The sequence below is a fragment of the Phyllostomus hastatus genome, unplaced genomic scaffold, assembly GCF_019186645.2.
Source record: "Phyllostomus hastatus isolate PE091 unplaced genomic scaffold, TTU_PhHast_1.1 phas_scaffold_12, whole genome shotgun sequence".
NCBI lineage: Eukaryota > Metazoa > Chordata > Mammalia > Chiroptera > Phyllostomidae > Phyllostomus > Phyllostomus hastatus.
Window position 1 is genome coordinate 7,297,394 of NW_025334007.1, and position 25,038 is coordinate 7,322,431.

Here is a 25,038-nt window from a genome sequence, read left to right on the forward strand (position 1 = left end):
CTAGAAGGAAAAGCAATGCATACGAAGTTCATCCTGAAAAATGTGTGGTGGTTTCATATTTATTACGTGTCTAAATTGAGATCTTGGCTTTAGTCTTCCATGACTAAAACAGTTTAGAAACCCCCCTATCCCTATAGTTTGTTTACTCTTTCATTCAAGGGGTAGGAGGGTGTCCTTATACATTTCTTTCCAACTGTCTGGTTGAGCTCATTTCAGTGGCTCCTAAATTAGATTTCACTGAAAATAACTTTCATCAGAAACTTCGAGACCTCTTTTCACAGGTCAGAAGTTGAATCCTCCTTAGATCAGAGTGACTTGCTACAGTGACAGGTCAGAGACTCATTGGCTCTGTAAGCAGAACCTGTTGTTTTGCTTTTGAGCTGGAAAGCACCAGGATTACTATAAATTTTCCTGAGCAGATGAAAGCAACATTGAATAGGCACTTTTATTCTTTCTGTCTATTGATATTAGTTTATTCAAATCTATAACACCTTGGTAAGGGGAGGACCATAATAATTCAGTGTCTAAGATTTTTAGCTTCTTTCTCTGCATATTTTGAGGAATAAATGAGATCATCTATATGAAATCACTTTGAAAGCCTGAAAAATGCTACATGAATATAAGGAATTATTATCTTCACAGATATGGAGCATTTTCTTCAACCAAATTATAGTTTGATAATGTTCTTTAGAAAAGCAAAAATGATCGAAAGTCTAAGCTTACTGGGTTTGAAGAATGGTAGAAGATGGTTCAAAATTAAGTGAAATGCTTCAAAAGTCTGGGTCACTGAGAAATTGTCCTTTTGGTTGAATGACAAATATTAGAATGTGAAGGATCTTTTGTTAATTAAGTACCCAGCATCACTGTACCTATTCCATACATGAAACTTGTCCCTCCAGTTATTCCTTCAAACACATTTTGCAATTGTTTTATCCTATGTACATGACATAATCAGAGTGTCCCTAAATATGTCATGGGATGTATATGAAATATCTTTCTAAAATAATGAAGTGAAAAGAACTAGTAACTGTTCTGTATTTTAAATATGTTTATAGCATGCTACAGGGTTGTCAAATGAAGGCCCATAGCTAAAATCTAGCCTGCCACTTCTTTTTATAAATAAAGTTTTATTAGAAGAGAGCTACAATCACTTGTTTACATATGGTCTACGGTCGCTGTGGCATTACAACTGCAAAGTTAAGTAGTTGAGACAGAAAGTGTATAGCCCACAAACCCAGAAATGTTGTGTGGCTCTTTACTGAAAAAGTTTGCTGACCTCTTGTATTTCAAAATCTTAGCATACCAGCAGAAATCCTAACCCTATACAGCTTTAGTAAGGAAGCCTCTTTCATCATATGGACTTGCTGTCAGAAATGGAGCAGTTAATGGAGATAATTAATTACTGAATTGCTAAAGAAGTTTTTTTTCATTTCAGTTATCTTGAGAACACAGGGGTATTATTTGTTTGCTTCACCTTTTAAAAAAAGATGTTATTTATTTATTTTTAGAGAGAGGGAAAGGGAGGGAGAAACAGAGGGAGAGAAACATCAATTGGTGTATTGCTTCTTGCAAGCCCCCCATTAGGAACCTGGCCCACAACCCAGGCATGTGCCCTGACTGGGAATCAAACCGGCAACCCTTTGGTTTGCAGGCCAGCACTCAATCCACTGAGCCACACCAGCCAGGGCTGTTTACTTCAGCTTTTTGTTTCTGATCTTAAAGAGAAAGGAGAGTATAGCCTCCACAGAAAGTAACAGTCATTTCAAGAACAGAATAGCTCTCTCAAACCAAAAGACCAGCTTTTGTAGGCTGACTCTCAATAGGAGAATGAGCTTTAATAATTTTTCACCTGAGCACTATAAATATTAAGTTTGAGTTTCATAAAAGTATACATACAAGCCCTGGCTGGAGTAGCTCAGTGGATTGAGTGCGGGCTGCGAACCAAAGTGTCGCAGGTTTGATTCCCAGTCAGGGTACATGCCTGGGTTGCAGGCCATGACCCCCAGCAATCACACATTGATGTTTCTCTCTCTCTCTCTTTCTCCCTCCCTTCCCTCTCTAAAAATAAATAAATAAAATCTTTTTAAAAATGCCTAACCCCCATTTATAAAAAAAAAGTATGCATACTATAAGCAAGCATATGGCAAATATCTTCTTGACAACAGAAAGTCAAAATTTAATAACCATAACTTATAGCTATGGAAGAATGACCCCAAGGTCCATGATTTCTATGAATCAGTTTACCTATCTTTGATCTTATTTCTTACTGTATATATTGGTCATCTATTGTTGCATTACATATTACCCAAAACTTTGCCAATGAAAAGAGCAATAATTATTATTAAACATGTTTCGGTGCGTCAGGAATTCAGGAATGTCTTACCTGGGTTACTCCGACTCCAAGTCTCTCATGAGGCTGTAGTCAGCAAGTGAGTTGGGGCTGCCGTCACCTGAAAGCTTGACTGGGGCTGAAGGAGCTGCTTCTCAAGTACTTTACTCACATGCCTGATGCCACTAACACTCCATCAGAGTCCCACCAGCTTTAGTCCATCGCCTAAGTCCAAAGCCACTCCCACATTTAGGTTTTTTTGTTAAGGGAATATACTATTTCCAGATACAAAATTCTATATTAATTACCTATTGTTGTGTAAAAGCTTACGAGTTTACAACAATAAACCTTATTATCTTATACAGTTTCTGTGGGTCAGAAATCTGGGCACAGCTTAGCTAGGCAGTTGTGGCTCAAGGTCTTTCATTAGGATGTTGGCCAGGACTGCAGTCATCAGAAAGCTTGACTAGGGCTAGAAGATCTGCTTCCACAGGTCCTCATTCATGTGTCTAAGTGTTTAAGTTTCCTCATGATATGGTGGCTGGCTTCCCTAGAGCTAGTAATCCAGGAGGAAGGGCAAGGCAGAAGTCACAGGTAGAAGTTACACTTGGTCTTTCTACAATAATCTCTTAGATACACACAGATCAAGCTTATTCAGTGTGGTGATGAGAATCCCAAAAGGCCATCTTGGAGGCTGGCCACCACACTATAGTTTTTAGTTAATTTATTCCTTATAGTAACCTTGAACTGTAGTTCGAAGTAGGTCTGTATTTCCTTATTCCCAACTGCAAAATCCCTAAATACAAATTTTTTTCTTATAAATCTATTGCTGGCCAAACTTTACCCAATCTGAACTCATCTGTGAGCAAAACCTGGCCTACACTGATAAGAAGCTTATTATAGTCTCTATTTATCCTACTTGGTATGAACATTTCTACATTTTACTGCATAAACGCATTTGATTAGGTGGTATGATCCCAGACTCTCCTGGCATGTTAGCTAATATAAAATATCTGAACCATATTATTTTTCTAAATGCTAAAAAATTATGGAGTCCAAGAGATATCTGGCTCCACTAGTTTGAGATAAAGTTGAACTTAACAGAAAGGAATGTTGATCTGTTGTGCCTCACTATTGAGTTTATGAGCACTCTTCTGATGCTGGAGGCCATATGTAACTTGTTGTAATTCTCCTGGACACACCAATACAGAAATGCTAGAAAAGTGCCTAAGAAGAAATAGCTCATCTCTTAACTGGTAATTTAAAAAACTATATCTAACAAATGAGAACCACCAGCCTCCCACTCCCCACTCTTTCCTCTTACTATTATAGATTACTATTGTCTAATCTTCACTTTCCTTCTTTCTGTGATATTCTTTCCCTCTCTCACCTATGCAGTTTTGTTTCCCCATGTTCACCTGCCATTCTTTTCTTAACATTTCCAAAATATAATAATTAGCCCCCCCAAGAAAGTATTAACAAAGCAAACAAACAAAAAAGAATCTGTGGTTCCAATGACTAGCACATGAGCATATTTGGCTGCCTGATCCCATAGCAGAAGCTACCCTGTGTTCCCCAGATCCACCTCTGACTTCACCCGAGCTATGATAGACAATCCATATGTACCCTGACAACTTCTTACTGAAACCAGCCAAGTTCCTCTATGTCTATGCCTGAGAGCTTATCCAGTGATGGAGTTTGGGCAGACTGGAAGTGCCAAGGATTTAACACCTTCTAACAGTGAGACAAGGAAGTTGGGAGATAAACATTCCAACTCCTGCAACTGTCAGTAGAGCAATCTCAGTGGCTTAAAACAACAAAGGTTTATTTCTCACTTACTGCAAGTCCGCCAGAGGTCTAGGCAACTCCTCACAGTAGCTGTCCTCTGTGGAGTGACTTCACATCACATGTCCATATAACACGTGCTTCCAGTTACTGGAGCAGTGGGAGAAGAAGAGAGCCCTGTACCAACAAACAGCATGTAAATTCTTCCGCCAAGTGATGGACATTACCATTGCTTACATTGTATTAGCCAAAGCATGTCACGTGGCCACACCACATGTCAAGGGATAGGGAAATAAAATCCTCTCATGTTCCCAGTAGAAGAAAGGAATTGAATATCAAGGAACAGGAGCAATGCTGGCCACACATACTGTGTGCCTCCTTTTTCAACCTGCATTTTCTCCATGTGCTTTTGAGATCTGTCCATGTTAATGCACGTAGGTTTAGTAAGTTCCTTCTCCTTGTTGTCCAGTATTACATTGTATGATTATATCATACTATGTTGTTTTCCTACTTATGGGTTTTTAGGTTATTCCCAATTTTTTGTTAAAACAAACAATATCACTATGAACATTTTATATATATAACATGAATTTCCCTAGGTTGTTGTTCTAATTTAACTATCACTTTATGATGATATCCATATTGAGTTGTAAGAAGGGAAGGATCAAAAGATGCCTGAATCACTTGGTATACAGGCCAACATGTAAAGTCCAGAGATGTACAGAAATTAAAGCCAACACCACACAGACTGTCTATTCAAGCTTGTTCCACAGAACTTTTCCAAGTGCTTTTCTTTCTCCACTGAACAAAAAGCCAAGGTTGTTGACAATACAGCATTCAACCACCAAATTCCAAACTCAGTTATTCTAGTAATTTTCTGCACCCTATTCAAACTCTATTGAAAATTATGAATTGCAATTTAATATTACTAATAGAAGACACAACTTTGAAGCCTTCTGCAAATGTCAAGATGAGTGAAGTGTCTGACAAGACAAAGATGAATCGACAACAATGCTTTCCACTTTAGAGTGAAAGAACCCAGTGATAGTGCCATAAAATAAGTCCCTAGGACAAAATGTGCTAAGGAAAAAAATTGATGTGATGGAATGAAGGGGGTAAAAAAAATCCTCTCTTTAAAAGTCGAGGACAGGGACAAAATAATAATAAAAATTCAATTGAGACTACCTTCATAACAACTACCAAACAGGAAGGTCAGAACATAACTGTTTATGTATAGCTGGAGTTAATGTTAGAATTGAGAGATTTTTCATAGTGCTTTCCCCTCAAGGTGAATACACAGTATTGTCACTAAGTCATTTTTAGTAAATGGCACCTCCCGCTTTGTCTTTTCCTTTCTCCTTATGTTTGCCTGAGTTGTCATTTCTTACATCTTTTTAAACATCATAGATAAAGTAAGTTTCTTTTTACACACTGCCAAAAACTCACTCTTTAATATGTGCAAGAAATGTCAGTTAACTCAAACCACCTAAAATTCTGAAATAATTTAATGGAAGAAATTCTTCATTTTTCTCAGTCACTGTTCATAAATGATCAAATTTCTACTGGAAGCCATGCAAGTTCATTATTTTCATAAGCTATCCAGGAATAAAGTTTTAAAATGATTTGTCTAAACACAAACTTCACAGACACCCTGTTTTTATTTTCAAGGAATAGTGTTTGTGACCACCATTTAACAAGACAACACAAACAGATAAAAAGGGAAAAAAGACAATTTTTGGTTTATTATTGACAGATACTTCCCTAACATTTGGAAGACTGAGGCAACAATATAGATGGAGGCTCACTGACCAGATGTCTTTGTAACAACCGGAAGCCCAGGTTTGAATATAGAATTCTGGGAGTCCTTGAATGAGAACATGCCACATGAGAAAGCCTGTGACCTCTTTCACTTGACTTCTCCCCACTGCATATGGCAAATGTGCACACATGTGTGTGGACACCCTAGTCTGCACATCTCAGGTCTGCCCGAAACCCCTCCAGCCACCCTTTGGCTACTCCTTGGGTTTATGTGTACATGATCTGCCTTCAGTGCAGAAATAGAGCTCTTTAAACAGGCACTCTGGGACCCAGGTCTCAGAGCATGGTATTCAAGAGGAAGTGCAGGTTCCGAGTAGGCAGGTCCCTTGGTCCCATAGACTCCTCTCCCCATGAGGCAGAGCACAGTTGAAGGAAGACCAGAGTGGAGTCCTCTAAATCATGTGACCCAGTTCAGAGGCCACTCTTTATAAACTTAAAGCCAGCCTCAATTAATAAAATTCTTTTAAGGAAATTGGCTATCAAGAAAGAACTACATATGCAAAATCATCTTAGTCATAGCTTCATTCAAAATTATAGTCCTAGCCTGTAGGGGGTTGAAAACTTAAAGCAGGTGATAAAAGATTTGTAAGAGGGGTACCTGAAAAGAGAGAAATGGATTATGTGAAATTTCAAAGGGGATGATGAGAGAAAAGAATGCTCTCATATCTAAAGAAAGAAACAGAAGAGCAAGGGAAGACTCTCCTTTCATATCGTGGACTTCTTTTTATTATATGTCCTCTCCCTCTCACTAACTCATCTCATTCACAGTGCAGTCTTAAAAGACTCACCATGTTGTAGCACTTAGAAAATGACAAGAAGGGGACAAGAAGAATGTCAATACAAGAATTCCCATCTTCAGCAACTTTGGAACCTGCTTGAGAAAACCAGACACTTAAATACAATCGCAACAGAACAGAGTGAGGTAGGTTTGTGCTCAAGCACTAAAACACAGAGTGCATGAGTTCAGGAAGGATAGATAGACATAGCGTGAAGGGGCCAGAAAAGCCTGCTTCAATTCCAGAACACTCTTGTCAGATTTAATAAGATTTTAGGGTTTCCTGAAAAAATATCTCTGTTGCTGAAGAGCAATTTCTCAATGTTCACTTTCCAGTTCTATTCCAAGTCATTTCTTTTAAAATAAAAATAAATCAGACACATGATCTAACCAAGCGAAGATAGGACTGAATGTAAGAAACTCAGAGTGTGCTCCCAACTGTGTTCAACCCCCTCCAATGATAATTGAGACACACATCAGGTGATGTAATAGTCACATACACCATCCATTTCCTCTAGAGATTTATATTTTTAAATGAGGAATATTATTAAATAAGCCAGGTGGTAAAAGACAAATACCATATGATCTCACCTATAAGTGGAACCTAATCAACAAAACAAACAAGCAAGCAAAATAGAACTAGAGACATGGAAATAAACAAGAAGCTGACAGTGATCAGTGGGGAGGAGTAAGGGGGATAAGGGAAGAAAGAAGGGGAAGGGTCAAGTCAAGGAACATGTATAAAGGACCCATGGACAAAGCCAAGGCAAGGGTGGAGGGATACAGGGTGGGCAAAGGATTGAATGTGGAAGGTGGGGAGTGGGAAGGGCAAGAGAGAGTAATGGTAGAAAAATGGAGACAACTGTAATTTGAACAACAATAAGTAAGTAAGTAAGTAAGTAAATAAATAAAATGTGGAATGTTAATATTGTCATGTACTTAATATATTGTCCTTAAATATTTAACAGTCACAATAGAGAAGATACAAGATAAGAATTGTTGACATTATATACAGGTTAAGTGTTGTTTAGTGAACAACACAAAAAGTCATTTCTTTGGTTATATGAATCACCTAGAAACACACTAAAACAAGGCTCTGTATTAACCATGAGATTTCAAGAGGTCTTTGAGGATTAAAGTGAGAAAAAGTTTTGATGAAAGTGACTCCAAAACTCCAATTATCTTGTAAGGAAGACAGAACATTGGGTGGTAAAATTGAAAATTTTAGGGGTTGTATTAGGGACTATGAGGGTAAAACCCACTCCTGTATGTCTCCTTAAGTCTCAGTGCTCTACAACAACACTGTTTCGCTTCTGACACCAGATGTGTGGGTGTTCTCTTACACATCAAGCAACTCTTCCATACCATCTGGGTTTCCTACAATTTCACTCAATTCTGACACTGTCTACCTGGAAATAGCATCAAATCCCACAGGTTAAGGGTTCAGTCCTAAAAGACCACCCCCTTTCATATGCTAATCACAAATGCAGGTGATTCTGACCAATCAGCTCTAAACTAGATGTAATGATGATTTCCTCTTTGGGTTACATTCATTGGCTAGAGCAGCTCACAGAGTTCAGGAAAATAGTCTACATACTAGCTTACAGTTTATTAGAAAGGACACCACTGAACAGCCAGATGAGGAGATACAAAGTGCAAAGCCCAGAAAGGTCTCAAACACAGGAGTTTCTTCCTGTCCCCATGGAGTTTGGGGTATGCCACCTGACCAGCATATAGATGTGTTTTTGTAAATCAACCCAGAAGCTTTCCAAACCCAGTCTTTCTGGGTTTTTATGGAGGCTTCATTATACAGCCATACTTGATTAATCATTGGCCAATGATGATTTATTCAACTCCAGTCCTCTCCCATAGCAAATGGTCAGAGTTTGGGGCTGAAAGTTCCAAGCCTGTAATCACGTGGTTGATTCCACTGGCAACATGACTGTCATCCTTAGGGATCTTCCTCACTAACATGAATTCAGGTATGTTTGAAGGGAGCTCATTATAAATAACAAGACACTTCCATTTTTATCACTTTGGGGCTATTTCAGAAACTGAAACTATTTGAAAACAAAAGATCAAAAATTATACCAAAAGATTCTTCCATTGTTCTTATAGCTTACAACATTACAGGGGATTTAGGAGTTGTGAGCCAGGAACAAAATATGAATATTAAGTATACATTGCTTACTATAAATCACAATATCACAGAAACCAATGGATTCATCAGGAACAGAGTGCAGGATTGGTGGAGAAGTAATGTTAGCAGGTTGGCAGTGTGAGAAGATATCTAGGTCTCTCCCCTTGAAGTTACAACTTGGACAACTATAATTTAACAAGGGACTCCCTGTCAACACCTAACTCCTCTGAGAAATCCATGCTTTGAGACACCTGAAGGTGGACCTATCAGAGCAAACAGGGAAGATCAGATGAAGGAAAGGCAGATATGAGAGCTGGCATTCACCATGGCCCCAGCAGGCATTATAGCAGTGAAGGGTCAGGGTGCAACTCCCACTGGGAAAATTGGAGGAGCAGAAACAGCAATAGAGCCTGGGTGGTTGGTGCACATTGAGGCTGAGTCCAGACTCAGGGTGAGAGAATAGGTGCAAAGGGTGGAGGTGTTCCACAACTCATCATCACAAAACAAAGGAATCCACAGATTTGGGAACCTGCCCATCCATCTTCCTGAGGCCTACCTGGGAGTAAAATCCTCACTTGCAAAAGGACAAAAACAACTTTCCAGGATAAGTGATCTATACTCCTTGCACTTAAACCTACTAGAAAGAACAGAGCTGCAGATGCTGAACCTACTTCCCTGACCACTCTTTCCCCACCGATCACCATGGAGCCTGGTAGAAACAGCTGGGTCATTTCAGACAGAGTGGTTCTACCAGTGGCTTCTGGCTACAGGAAGGTAGCACCAGGAATATACAGGCCAGAAGACCCATAGCCCACCACATCCCACCACAGGGGTGGTACCCTAAGAGCAAGGCAACTGGGTCATAATGGGGATGCCCATCTTCTCAGGGAGTACAGGGCATTTTCCATAGCTAAGGCTACACTGTCCCATGGAGATACCAGAAGCCCTAGTAGTACAGGTAAGAGAAAAATAAAAACTTGAACTTCAGTATCACTTACTGTAAAACAAAGGAAAACCCTCTCCTTATCAACTTGCCAAAGAGAGTCAGACACTTAAAAAAGAAGATTTCATTTCCACAAATGCCCAGGCAGAAAAATAATCCATCAAGCACAATGAATAACCAAGGTAAGAAGGGAGTTCAGAAAGAAAATAAAAAATCTCCAGAAAATAAACTTAAAGACATGGAAGATTGATTTAAATGACAGAAAATTCAAGATTGCAGTTCTGAAAAAACTCAGCAATATATAAGAAAAGTCAGAAAAACAATTCAATGAGCTCAGAAATAAAATCAATGAACAAAAGAAGTATTTCACCCAAGAGATTGAAACTATAAGAAGAACCAAACAGAAATTCTGGAGCTGAAAAACTCAATAAATGAGATAAAAAAATGAACTAGTGAGCATAGGCAATAGAGCAGACCAGATGGAGAAAAGAATTAGTGATATTGAAGATTGAAATCCAGAAATGACTCAGGTGGAAGAAGAGAGAGAATTTAGAGTAAAAAAAAAAAATGAAAGAATTCTACAAGGACTTTCTAACTCCATTAGAAAAAGCAATATAAAAATAATGGGTATACCAGAAGGACAAGAGAGGGAGAAGGAAACAGAGAGCCTACTCAAACAAATATCGATGAGAAATTCCCAGACCTATGGGAAAAAAACTGGATCTTCAAATTTAAGAAGCTAACAGAATACCTAATTATCGCAATCAAAAAAGGCCTTCTCCAAGGCACATTACATGAAAGCTGTCAAAAATTAATGTCAAAGAAAGAAATGTCAAGGCAGCCAAGGAAAAGAAGATGTTAACCTATAAAGAAAGCCCCACTGGATTATCATCAGTTTTTTTTTCAGTAGAAATCCAACCAGTTGAATCAAATATTCAAATTATTGGAAGAGGGAAATTACCAGCCAAGAATAATATATTCAGCAGAGTTATCCATTAGATATTAAGGAAAAATAAAAGCTTTGCCACACATGCATAGCCTGAAGGAATTTACCATAACACTTAAATTACAAAAAATGTTGAAGATGTTCTTCTACCTGAAATAAAAAGATAAAGGAATACAAAACTGTGAGTAAGATGACTAACAGATGGACAGAAGCAAGAAATTACAACTTTTGTTCAGAATAGGTAGTAAACACTTCAATATAACATAAAGAAGAAGATTTCATTCCCACAAATGCCCAGGCAGAAAAATAACCCATCAAGAACAATGAATAACCAAGATAAGAAGGGGGAGTTCAGAAAGAAAATAAAAAATCTCAAAACAAAACAAGAGCTACCGCAATTTGCAAATGAAAACACAGCATAAAAAGGAATAGTTTGTGGCAACAAAAACATTAAAAGGGTTGTGAGGAAGGACTGAACTTGCACAGGTGAATTTGCACATTAATCTCTTAAAGGAGATTAAATGCAATCAGAAAAAAATAAAGGGCTATTGTACACATGAATCTTTTTCTTGCATAAACCTAATTGTAACCACAATACAAAAATCTAGAATTGAGATACATAACATCAAGAAAAAAGAAATGGAGGGAAAAATCATAGAATACCAACAAACTAAAATAACAGAAACAGAAGGGAAAAGAAAATCATAGAAACACAGAACTACCAGAATAAAAACATAAAATGGATATAAGAAATCTTCATATATCAATAATTGACCTAAATATAAATGGATCAAACTCATCAATTGAAAGACGCAGAGCAGTGGGACAAATTAAAAAAAAAAAAAAACAACCATATGCTGCCTTCAGGAGAAACATCTCAGCTGCAAGGACAAACATAAACTCAAAGTGAAGAGGTAGAAAATGAGACTCCAAGCAAATGGTCTCCAGAGAAAAGCAGGAATATCCAAACTTAATCATACAAAACAGTTTTTTTTAAAAAAAAAGGATAACAAGAGACAAAGATGGGCATTTTAAAATGATAAAGGGGAAAATACATCAAGAAGACATAATACTTATTAATGTATATGCACCTAACCTGGAGGCACCAAAATATATAAAGCAATTATTAACAGACCCAAAGGGAGAAAATAACTAAAATACAACGATAGTAATGAATCCAAATACCCCATTGACAGCAATGGATAGGTGATCCAAACAAAAAAATCAATAAGGAAGCATTGGCTTTAAATGACACAGACCAGATGGACATAATCAATATTAATACAGCTTTTCATCCCAAAACACCAGAATATACATTTTTCTCTAGTGCACATGGAACATTCTCAAGGACAGATCATATGTTGGGGCACAAAACTAGCCTCAACAAATTTAAGTAGATTGAAATCATTCCAAACATATTCTCCAACCACAATGCTTTGAAACCGGAAATCAACTGCAAAAAAAAAAAAAAGAAAATGGGAAAAAAACAAAAATATGTGGAGATTAAACAACATACCACTAAGGAACAATTGAGTCAAAGGGAAAAATAAAAGATATTAAAAGATGCATAAAGACAAATGAGAATGACATATAAAAATTTGGGGGATAGCCCTGGCTGGCATAGCTCAGTGGATTGAGCGTGGGCTGCAAACCAAAGTGTCGCAGGTTCAATTCCCAGTCAGGGTACATGCCTGGGTTGCAGACCATGGCCCCCAGCAACCGCACATTGATGTTTCTCTCTCTCTCTATCTCCCTCCCTTCCCTCTCTAAAAATAAATCAATAAAATCTTTTTTAAAAAACTGGGGGATAAAGCAAAGATAGTAATAAAAGGTAAGATTATATCATTACAGTCCTATCTCAAGAAATAAGAAAAATCTCAAATAAACAACCTAACTTTTCAATATAAAGAATTAGAAAAAGAACGAGTGAAGCTCAAAGTCAGTAGAAGCAAGGAAGGAAATAATAAAAATTCTCTCGGCACTGCCAAGAGAAAGATGTTGGGGAGGAATAATTTTCTCTTCTTCCCTTCTAGGTTCATTGACTGTTCTAATAATTAAATTGAAATGAGACATTAACAGAAAGAAAATAAATGTTATACATGTGGGAACCCCATAAAACAATGAGACTCCCTAGCAGTCAGGTAATTGAGGCTTATACACCATCCTGAGCTAAGGAGGCTGGGGCTTCAAAGTATTGGAAGACAACTCCCAGGAAAATAAGAAGATCAAATGTTTGGTAAACTGATGTTTGCCATGCAGAGAACTCTTTCCAGTGTAAAAAATTCCTCTCTGATAATGACTCTCTTCCTGGGACAGGCCCCCCCAATCTAATTCCATTTTTTTAAAAGGATTTTATTTATTTTTAGAGAGAGAAGGGAGGGAGAAAGATAGGCAGAGAAACATCAGTGTGAGGTTGCCTCTTGCATGCCCCCTACTGAGGACCTGGATCACAACCCAAGCATTTGCCCTGACTGGGAATCGGACCCATGACCCTTTGGTTTGCAGGCCGGTGCTCAATCCACTGAATCACACCAACCAGGGTCTGTCTAATTTCTTTTAGGCAGTTAAGGGGAAGGTAAAAAGCTCTTCCTGAATCTACTGGATCTCAATCTTTAGCCTGAAAAATCCACATACCAAAGTGGCACATTCTGGGACAGCTGGCAAGCTATTCCACTTGTACAAGGAAGCAATGTGTGGATCAGAGCAATCCACTTCTCCCTAGCAAAACTCAGTCTGGATTGGCCAAGACTCAGCCTTGGCCACAGACAAGGGAGTGAGCCCTGCACAGACCAGCAAAACCACTCAGCAGATTCCAGCTCAGACCACCCAACCTCCAATCTAAACCACAGGCTCAAAGGAAATAATAAGTGGTTTTTGTTTTAAGCCCTGAGCTCTGAGATGACAGCAATTAACTGAGACAATGTTCAAAATACCTTGAGGAAGTATTTTCACTTTGAGCATAATAAAGAAGGTAGAAGACATGACACTAAAGAGCTACAGAGAAATTCTCTAGCAATGACATAAGTGCATATAAACAAAGGCTATCACAAAAGCAATTAGAGCATCTGAAATGCCAAAAATACATCAGTATTGCTAATTAGGGGAAATAAAACAAGTGTCAGTAGACTAACCTCAAGGGACTATCCATAGCCATATGTACCTTTATGCCATTAATATACCCAAGATAGCAGTCTTCATTTTGTTCTTACTAAATATTTTTCAGCTAACAAAGTTCTTCATTTCATATTGTAAAATAATATTTCTGTATTTTCCATCAAGATGTATAATCATGATAATAGTGTTAAGATATAAGCCCTAGCTGGTGTGGCTCAGTGGATTGGGTGCTGGCCTGTGAACCAAAGGGCTACCGGTTCAATTCCCAGTCAGGGCACATGCCTGGGTTGTGGGCCAGGTCCCCAGTGGGGGTGCACAAGAGGCAACCACACATTGATGTTTCTCTCCCTCCCTTTCTCCCTCCCTTCCCCTTTCTCTAGAAATAAATACATAAAATCTTTTTTAAAAAAGATGATTTATAAGCTAAATGCAGAAGACCAAATATGTCCATATTTTCCTATCTCCACAAATTCCATAAAATTCTTTACACAATTGCATCAAATTGATGGTGCTAAATACACACACACACACACACACACACACATATATATAAACACACACAGAATACATGTTTATATGTATATGTACATATACATATATATGTGTGTACATATACATACACATGTATATCTGTGTGTGTATATATATAAATAAGTTGGTGAACATTTTTATAAAGTGGAAGAAGCAAAATCTAATGACAGAACTCCACTTTGAGACAAAATTGGTTTATTATTTAGGATATCATCAGTCTCAAGAATTAATTCAATAAATTTTAGGTCTAGCACAGACATTCAAAGTTTTTTCCTCTGTTTATCAATGAAAACTCCTTATTCTTTATGGACAAAGCCTCTAATCTCAGTACTTTTGTTCATAACATGGGATTAAAAGAATCCAGGCAGATATCTAGAATCAGATTAAATCAGGTCAGATGCAACTTTGTGAGGTCTGTGTTAGAAATGAAAACTGGAAAAGAAAGAGGGAGAGTTGATTGTTTTTTCCAAACAGTATATAATCCAGTTCTATCATTCAGGTGTATGGGTATTCACAGGGTAGAGTAGATGGGGCAGGTGTGTTGAGGGGTGGGGACAATACTAAGCAATTGAGCAATTGAGAAGAAAAGGTAATTTTGCGCTAGAGTCATTATGGGAAGCTCCATGGAGGAAATGGTACATATATTGGGCTTCAGATCAAGAGACAGGCTGCTGCCCAGCCAGAGGACAACAATGATTCAAAAACCAACAACAATAACCAGAAAACCTAACACAAAAAAAATATTAAACCAAGATGAATCAAAGTTCATATACAATATGAATGATACCTCTTAGACCATGAACAAACATTCATTTCAATCCAATGCCACATCTGAAAATAAATGCCCTTTGGTGATTTTTACAATCTCTTATTTTAGAAGCCCAAGGATTTCTTCTTATTATGAAAGACTTAGTGCCCCATGAATCATAAGTTAGGATTAAGAATATTTTAAGGAAGATAGACAAGTGACAAACCAAAAGATCTACAACTTCCCCAAGCTCACTTAACTTCAATCCTTCCTTTTCCTTTTCTCCTCCTACCTATTTCTGCCATGCATTTGATTCAAAAATAGCAGGACTGCACATATCTCCTGCCTTTAAGGAGTAGTACCATACAAGTGAACAGAGTATAGTATCTACCAAGAACCATGAATAGACTTTGCAATGAAGTTGACCCTCCTACCAATATTAGGCTTCACTAGGCACCAAATAACCTGATGTTCCCTGTCCGCATTTGACAAAACAATAAAGCAAAATCTAAAAATGTATTGTTGCAGCTTTGAGCCAGTAGCTTTCCTTTGTCACTTTCTTATCATATAAAAAGGATATAACTCTTCAATATTTAGATTCCCCCTGGAACAGTTCTGCACTTTGAGCATATTATTTTTTTACAGGAAGCCTATGGTTGTGATGTAAATAAGCAATAGGCCATAAAGCAAATTTCCTGATGTCTCCTTGTGTGGAGAGAAGCAGGCAGTGTGGGCTGGATAGCAGTGGGGGCGGGGCAACAGAAGTACGGAAGGAAATCTGGGATCTTCTTCACCAGAGTGTTTCCTCCCTGTGTGAAAACCCCACTGCTAACAGAGAACAGAGCTCCACTTCACAAACTTCTGAAAGCCAAAGCTCTCAAGCTAATATTGCTTCAAGGCCCATCACTCTGCCAAAGGTGGCAGTACCTTAATTTGTCACTGTCAACCAGGCAAATTTCTTTCAGGTCTGCTTATTGTTGGTCTGTTCCGCTGTCTCTGGACACACCAGCTTGCTAATACAACAAGCATGCTGGAGATGAACTTCTGGGACTTCAGACAAAGCTCATTACTCTGGCCGCCTGCTGTGGTAACTGTCCTAGCGAGAGTGATGTGACTCAGGGAAGGATAGTTGATAGGGCACAGGCTGTCTGAATGTTGTTGTGCTCTGCCACAATGCCTTCAGGAGAGGATGCTGATGAGCAGATATCTGTTTCTCTGACGCTCGACATTGAATTTGAAACACTAATTCATAATATATGAAATGCTTCATCCTTCTTTCTACTAGAGGACCGAAATTAATCCCTTCGTGCGCAGGGGGAACTGATGTCTGAGCCCAGAGGATTTCTCTCCAGAAGTCTCCATAAAGAATTCCTTGTGGTTGTACCAAAGGACCTCTGTAGAAAGTCCCATGTGAGATTTTCCGGGCCCTTCACCTGCCTCTACTGTAAGGGACTCTGAATTCTCTATGTCACAAGTTTAGCAAAAAAGCTTTAGCTCTTCCAACCTCTCTCTGGTATGCATATATTTTTCCCTGTGCTGTGCAATTCTGTAGCTCTTGTTTTGATTTGAGAGTTTTTCACCACAGAACAGAATCAGAACAAGATTTTTGTGTCATTTCTCAAAAGGCTCTGGGAAAAATAATACTTAACGCTGACACATGATGTAGAAGCGTACAGTTAAAGGTCAACAGAAGCCAATATTTACAATGCTATTCAGAAATGATAGGACAGTTAGTTAGAAAACCTTCCAAAACCTTTATAATAACTCTCTTCCAAGGGTCCTTGCTGTAGGATCAGCTCATAATTGGAAACTGCCTTACAACAAAGACATTCAATGTTTGGAAAATGGCTGCAAAACATTCCAAACTTCCCCCCCTCAACCATTCAAAGAGGGAGGCTCCATGCTGAGGCTCACCCCAGAGAAAAAACTGGCCCTTGGGGATCGGGGCCAGATGAGTGAACACTGTCGGGACATTTGAATTCCATAGGAACACCTCAGCACTCGGGTGCAGATAAAAGTAGGATTTGGGTTTACAGGCACCAACAGTTCAGGTCGCTGCAGTTTACCTTGTGTCTGCTATTTTCCTTTCCTTACTGCAAACTTCTTCCTTTCCACTACCATCTGCTTCTTTTCCTCACATTTCCATGCCAGTCACTTTCTAAGAGTGAACTTCTGGCTTCATTTTCATTCTGAATGACCTCTGGACTCGTCCTTTGAAATCCCCCCTTCCTTGGTTTCCTTGATGTTACCCTTTCTGGGTTTTCCTGAAACTGCTCCTTCCCTTGCCTACCCCCAGGATCATCCATTGTCCCTCTCCAGAGCCTCTACACCAGTGGTTCACACCTGGCTGCCATTAGAATCACCAGGTGAGATTTTCAACATTCTGATGCCCACATTGCAGCCCCAGAGCAGTTAAGCCAGACTCTCTGAGGCGGGATGCAGGCACTGAAATTTTTAACTTTCTTTCTTTTTTTCATTGTTATAATTTACTTACATACTATGAAATGTACAAATCTTTGATATCATTTGGCAAATGTATATACTTGTGTAACCCACCTCCCTGTCACAATATAGAACATTTCTGGCACCCCAGAAAGTTCCCCCAAGTTCCTATACAATCAATCCTCACCCCACCATCTCCCAACAGTAACCAGTGTTTGGGTATTCACCACCATGGATTAATTTTGCCTCATTTAGAACTTCACACGAATGCAATCATATAGTGCAGACCTTTTGTGTCTGGCTTCCCTTGCTTAACACGGTGTTGTTCAAGCCCATCTATGATGTTGCATGTAACAGTGGTTTGTTCCTTTTACTGCTGAGTGGTAATTCCTTGTACATAAAAAAGTTCTGAAGAGGCGTCCCCAAGATGAGCCACTGCAGCATGTGGGTTATTCTGAGCTGAAGGGAATCGACACCCTGCAGGCGCAAGAGAAACTTTTACCTCTCCCTTAAAGAATTCAAATTGGGGCCTTGCCCACAATAAGAATTATCACCAAAAATGACTTTTTATGACCTATCTATAGGCAGCACAAACTTCTAATTACTGAACATCTACTGTTCTAGTCTGCAACAGCCTTCCTCCCCTCTGGAGACTCTGGTCTCTTACTGCATTCCTTGGTTCAGGATGCCACATGTACTTCATTTTACCTTTCTGTCGTGGAACCTCTCATGTATGTGGGGTTCCTGCAAGTATGTACAATTAAATTTGGTTATTTTTTTTCTTGTTAATTGGTCTCATGTTGATTTAACTATTACACCAGCCAAAAGCACCTAGAAAGGTAGAGGAAAATTTCTTCCTCCCCAACAAACTACTATACCTTCATTTTTAAAAAGTCATTCTGATACAGGACAGCTGAATTATTTCCAGGTTGAGGTTATGAATAAAAGTGCTGTGTATATTATTGGACAAGTCTTCAAGTCTTCTTATGGTCATATCCTTCCATTTTCCTTGGATAAATACCTAGGACTTGAATTGCTGGGGCATATGGTAAATGTGTATTTATTTAACTTCATAAGACATGCCCAAACAACTTTCCAAAGTGGGTTGTAGCATTTTTACAGTCTCACCAGCAATCTATGAAAGTTACTGTTGCTCCACATCTTTGCAAACATTTGGTATTGCTCATCTTTTTTATTTTAGTTATTCTAGTGGGTGTGCAGTGTAGGCATCAGTATTTTTAAAGCTGTCTACGTGTTTCTAATGTGTAGCCAAGCCTGAGAACCAGAGCATGTCTCAGTCTAAACCATTACAATTAAGAGTGTCCAAAAAAGAATGGGTTACTTTATGAGCTAATAATTTCCTCTTCACTAAAAGAAAACAGTGCAAATCAGGAATGGCATATAGGAAGTACTTTTTCATCTTTAACATCCACACAGATTCCCTGGAGCTCCTGTTCAAATGCAGATTCTAATTCAGTGGGTCTGGGATGGGGCCTGAGATTCTTCATTTCCAACAGGCTCCCACACGATGTTGATGATCATGGTCTGGAAGCCACACTTGAAGTACTAAGGGTCTAGAGGCAGTTCTTATATTAGGTAGGAGATTTGAAATAAAACTGAGAGTCTGTCTTAAGCTATGATTCCAAATTCTAGTGACTTTCACATCCTCCATCCTATACTTTGCACATGCTGCTGCCTCTGAATATTTCTATTGGGATGCCCAAATATTGTGTCAATGCCATATGCATAAGTAAAGTTGTATCCCCAAATGGCTGCCTGTCCAAACCTCCCTGTTTATACTTGACATTAACACTACTTATCAGAGCTGTCATTCTCCTTGTCACAGAGGCAACTTTGAATAGGATTTCTCCTTTCTCCCACATAACCAGTCATTTTCCCCTCATAAGCACTCATCATCAGAACCTTTCAAATCTCCTTTAATTTAATTCAGCCCACATTTACTGCACACCCACCCGTCTGTGAAAGGCATGATAGGAGGGAGTATGGAATTCACAGGATTAGGCTCCATCCTCCAGTGGGGGAGCAGATGCAAACTATGTAATACAAGAAAAGAACATGAAGAGCCCTTTCTATAAGATCAGTCTACTCTTCACTCCAACTGCTCCCAATGCAGGGCAGGCTGGAGTGTCCACCACTGTGAACAGCCACTTTACAAGGAGGGAATGATACCACATTTTTCATATCCTAACTACATGCACATTCTGTTTGAGCTTGTTTCTCCAAGAAGCACTTTCATCACATTATTCCTCTGCTCAAAAGCCTACAATATTTTCCCATCCTACTACTAACCACATCCATTCGAAATCCCTCCACCTGGTTTTCAGGCTTCTTCAAAATCTGTTATCAGCCTGCAGGTAATACAGAACTTCTAGCTCCAGAACTAATTAAATGTCGCCTATTCAGCATGGCCTTCCCTGACCAAGAATGGCCTCAGTGATCTCTCTCCCTCTTCAGGAATTCTCAAGTGCCAACAAGTACATACAAAAAGTAATGTCTTATCCCATTCAGGTCGCTGTGACAACATTTCAGACTGGATAACTTATAAACGACAGGCAATCATTTCTCACAGTTCCGAAGACAGGAAGCCCAAGATAGGATGTCAGCTTGTTAGAGTAAGGGCCCTCTTGTAGGTCACAGACTTTTAGTTGTGTCTTTACCTGGTGGAAAAGGGCAAGGCAGCTCTCTGGAGCATTTTTTATAAGGGCATCAATCCCACATTGGGGGTTGGGTTTCAACATATGAATTTTCAGGACACTTGAGACTACAGCAAGTAATTTAGTACTTAATGGTTTGATCTTCTTATTTTTCTTAATTGTCTTCTGTGTTCTTTTTTTTCTTATTTAATTAAAAGGTACATTAAGATGGGGTTCTTGTCCCATTCATCTATCAAATCCCACAGAGCACCTTGTTAATATTTACTGGAAGAAGAGGGAAGACATAGGAGAAAGGAAATGAATATTAATTAAAATTTTCCTATTTGTCAGACACCTTGGGATTTTCTTCATAGAGAGCAACTGATTTAATACTCACAATCATTCCAGGAGGTATTATTATTAAACTGACTTAGGTTCCTGAAATCAGCAGCATCAGCATCAACTGGGCACTTGTTAGAAATGCAGATTTGGGGCCTCACTAGATCTACTCAATCAGAAACTCTGGGAGTGGAGCCCCGCAGGGTTTACTTCAACAAGCCCTCCAGGGGATTTCGATGCACACTAAGTTTTGACATCACTGAACTAGAGTTAGAATAAATTAACCAAAGTTACAGAAGTTGTTAGTAACAGAGCTGGTCAGTCTGAGGCCAAAAGCCATTCTCTTAATATGATATCATAGTGTTTCCTTGGCCATTTAATATGCCCTTTTGGATAATGTCTCAAGTGACAAGCTTTAATAAATCCCATTTTTCATTTTAAGACTCTAGAGGAAAATGTTCACGGGAAAAAAGTGATTAAACAATTTTAAGTCTCCCCCAAAATGACTGTAGTTGTAGAAATGATTATGATACAAGAAGTTCATACTTCTTCTGTTGACATGAATTTGGATTTCCAGGAGGCTAGAAGTTCAATGATTTAGAAAATTGGAATTGAGTCTCTATTCTAAACCTTGTGTGTTATAGGCAGTATACATAAATTGGCATCAAAATAATATAATGCCCATATTTTAAAATAATAAAATAAATACTAAACAAAAACTTAATTTCCATGATAATCAAATATTCCATAGTAAATGGTAAAGACTGTCTGAGCTTTTATGGGCATAACAATCTCACTTGCCTTAATCATTAGATGAAGGAAAGGAATCTATATCCACTAATCAAGTTCCATAGCCTTGCCATTCTCTTAGAGGAAAGAGACTCTATTGTCCCAATGGTCTACTCAGAGAGCCCACCAGGAAAACTCTACTCACAAGCCAGAAGTTGTGATCATCTTTTCAACACATGCAAAGACACAAGGGAGGCAGTATTTTACTGTCAATTTTATACTTTAAAAAAAATCATTGCTCTTCTAGAGAAATGGGGTGTGGCCAGAAAAGGGGCCACACTGTCATCTGTCACACACTGCACATTCTTGGGGAACCTGGTGCTCCCATTCATAGATGACCAAGCATGCTTCTGTGTCTGGGTTTGTACATAGCAAAGCATCTCTCTCACTGCCATCTATTGAAAATCAGCCCCCCACTCAAAGATTTGTATAAAAAAAACAAAAAATAAGTGAATAAAAAATAAGAATAAAGACAAAACAAAGCAAAAAATATAATTGTTTACTTGACAGCAACAAGATTACGTTGATATTTTATTAGGACCTAAAAAAGAAATTCTGCTACAACAAAAAGACCCATTTTTTTAAAAAATCTGTGAGCTTTGCTCTGTGGGCTTTTGTGTTTGCATGTAAAAACTATATGACTGCTTTCCATATAAGTTGTTATTAAAAATCAATTTAAAATCAGTCATGGATCATCCATGCTGGCTAAGCCTTTCCAATATTGGCCACTTAGACAAGTCTTCTAAAAATGTTGACTCATAACAGACTCAACTGAACACTGTAAAGGAATGAATGATTGTCAAAGATGAAAGGGACCTTAAAGATCATTTAGTTAAATTCCCTTATTTTGCAAGTGATGAATTTGAAACCCTGGAAATTAAGGTAGCTGCTTCTGGAACATTACCAATGGTCCCAGGACCCAGAATCTGTCTCCTAACTCTTAGATTGTTCAGCCTATCCCAAGCCCAAGTAACTTAGAATGGCAGGGGTGGTCACCACAGAAACAATGCCCTCTAAAATTCAGTGCAATTCATTAGTCATTTGCCTGGTTCAGAAGTTTTCAAAGGAACTCATTAAAATGAACACAGTAAGGTTAAATAAAATTTCTCAGTCTGACTTATCCCTTCAGTGACAAAGAGAAATGTATGTAGGGAGTGGAATATTATTCCTTAGTCCCCAAGTTTCTCCAAAGGGAAAAGCATTTTCACTCTACTCCACAATGGGAATGAGAAAGGAAGACATCTACTTAGCTTCTTCCTCCATATGTTGAGCCAGGCCTCCCCAAGATAAGGAGGAGATGGTTCTCATGGAAATGACAGGATTGGGAGATATGTGTGGGCTTGGATTCTTCTAGGCTGGTTTCCTTCCAAAGTTCCTGTTCTCAGGACACATATAAATATGTCATTTTTAGCAATTTAAGCAGATATTTTTACCCTCATTTATGTAACTCCATAACCTATCTTTCAGTTAGGAAAGAAGCTGATATACCAAATTCCTCAAACCTCAATGAGAACAAGATTTTTCACCCATGCGAAAGTCAGCTACAACAGTCACTACTACAACAACAAATCTTGGTGTCAGAATGATATCTAAAAAAAGAAATTCTAGGCATGAAACATAAAACTTAAAAGCATTTAGATGGTAATATAGAAACTGTCTTCATAGCATCAGGGAAAGGTAAGGTTCTTGTAAATAAATCTATAAAATCATAAACAGCACTAACAAAAGAAAACAACTGATTATAGAAGCTACATTAAAATTATAAATTTCTGTTCATCAAAAAACACAATAAAAAGAGGTAAAGATAATCCACAAGTATTATATCAAACAATGGGCTGATAATCCAGAATATATATATAGAAAGAAAACTTCCGTGAGTCAGTTAAAAAATGTAAAATTATCTAAGGACAAGGATACTTTATAAAATAGGATATCTAAATGGCAAATAATCATAAAGATGCTTGGCTTTTTTACTAATTAAGAAAACATAGATTAAAACCACAGTGAGATGCTAATTAACTACTCAGCAGACTAGCAAAATTCAGAAATCTAACATTACCAAAACTTAGGAAGGAAATTGAACAATGAGCACATAAATTTTAAAGTATACCACATTGAAATGTGGTTCATCATTACCTAAGAAACTTAGACATGTGTCTTGTGCAAAACATGATCACAAATTCTTCCTAGTCTTGTATGTGTGCCTCTTCGTAATGTGAGCTTGCTGAATGAGAGAATCTAGGGCCATCTCATTCTAGCTGAGGTTCCAGACAACTGCAGCCACATGAATGAGAAGAAACCAGCAAAAGAATCACCTACTGAACCCAGCCTAACTTGCTGACCCACAGAATTTATGAGCAAAGAAAATGGTGGTTCTTTTGAGTTACTATGTTTATGATGGCTTGTTATACAGAAACAGATAACCAATTCATTGTTCAAATCCTTTGACTCAGGAAATCCACTCCTAGTTTTTTGTACGCTAGAGAAACTCCCAAGGGGAACACAAATGCCCCCCCAAATATATACAAGAACATTCATAGAAGCATTGTTCATAATGATTCCAAACTGGGAAAAATTCCAATGTTCATGAACAGAAAAGTAGATCAATAAATTGTGCATATTTATAACTTAAAATGCTCTATAGCTTTATAATTAGACTTGATCTATACATATGTTTTATACATTCGCCTGTATATATGATATATTCCACAAATTTTTTTGAATGAAAACAGTCATCTGTATATTTGGTGAAATATGTGAACAATTTCATTTTTCAGGAGCAACCAATATAGCAGAAACACAGATGCCCAAAGATCACCAATACCTTAGGATGGCTCATAAATTAATTTTAGTAAAGACAGATGAAGGTGATTTACCAGGAAGGGAAAAGGTTGATTTAATAGAATTTGTCATCTACTTTGACATAAGGCCAAGTATGGCATCCCCTAGGTTTTTGACCCTTTGCACAATTCTTTACATCATTAATATACCTGGTGGCAGGGATGAGTCAGTTTGGCTTACAGAGAAATGCTCAAAGGCAAAGCAGACTGTTAAGCTTTGGCCCCTCCCTACAGGTGAGAACAGAGGCAAACATGAGATGCCACGTTCCTTTTCCATGCCCCAAAATCTACAGAAACTAGTCCTCTGAGAGAATTAAACTATGAAATCAACATACAACAGACTGGAGTACTTATCTTCAGACTCAGTATAGCAGGTTGGTTCTTTGTTCCCAATTCTCCACTCCTCCCTCTTTTCTAAGTGTTTACATCTATGGTCTTTTCAGTTTAAACCCCCCTTTGAGAAGCGTGTACTTCCTCACTCTATTGATGCTGAGCTTGGCCCTGTGATTTTTCGTAGTCGATGGAGTATGGGAAAGATGACAGTGTGACAGTTCCAAGCAGAGGCCTTAGGAAATATGTTTCTGCTTGCTTCTCTGTGCTTCTGTGGTTTTTTCCATTAGAAAAGTATACTCCAAGCAGTCTTGGCCCCAGAAGACAGGAGAAACAGACTTGAACCTGATCAGAACCCACGTGTCCATCTTGGCCCAGCAAAGTTCAGCCTAGATCAGCTAAATCACAGCTGACCTACAGACCTAGGAGCTTGAACACAAATGTTTGTTGCTGTAACCTCTGAGATTTTCAAGTTGTTCATTTCACAGTAAAAACTCACTAACAGAGTCATCTTA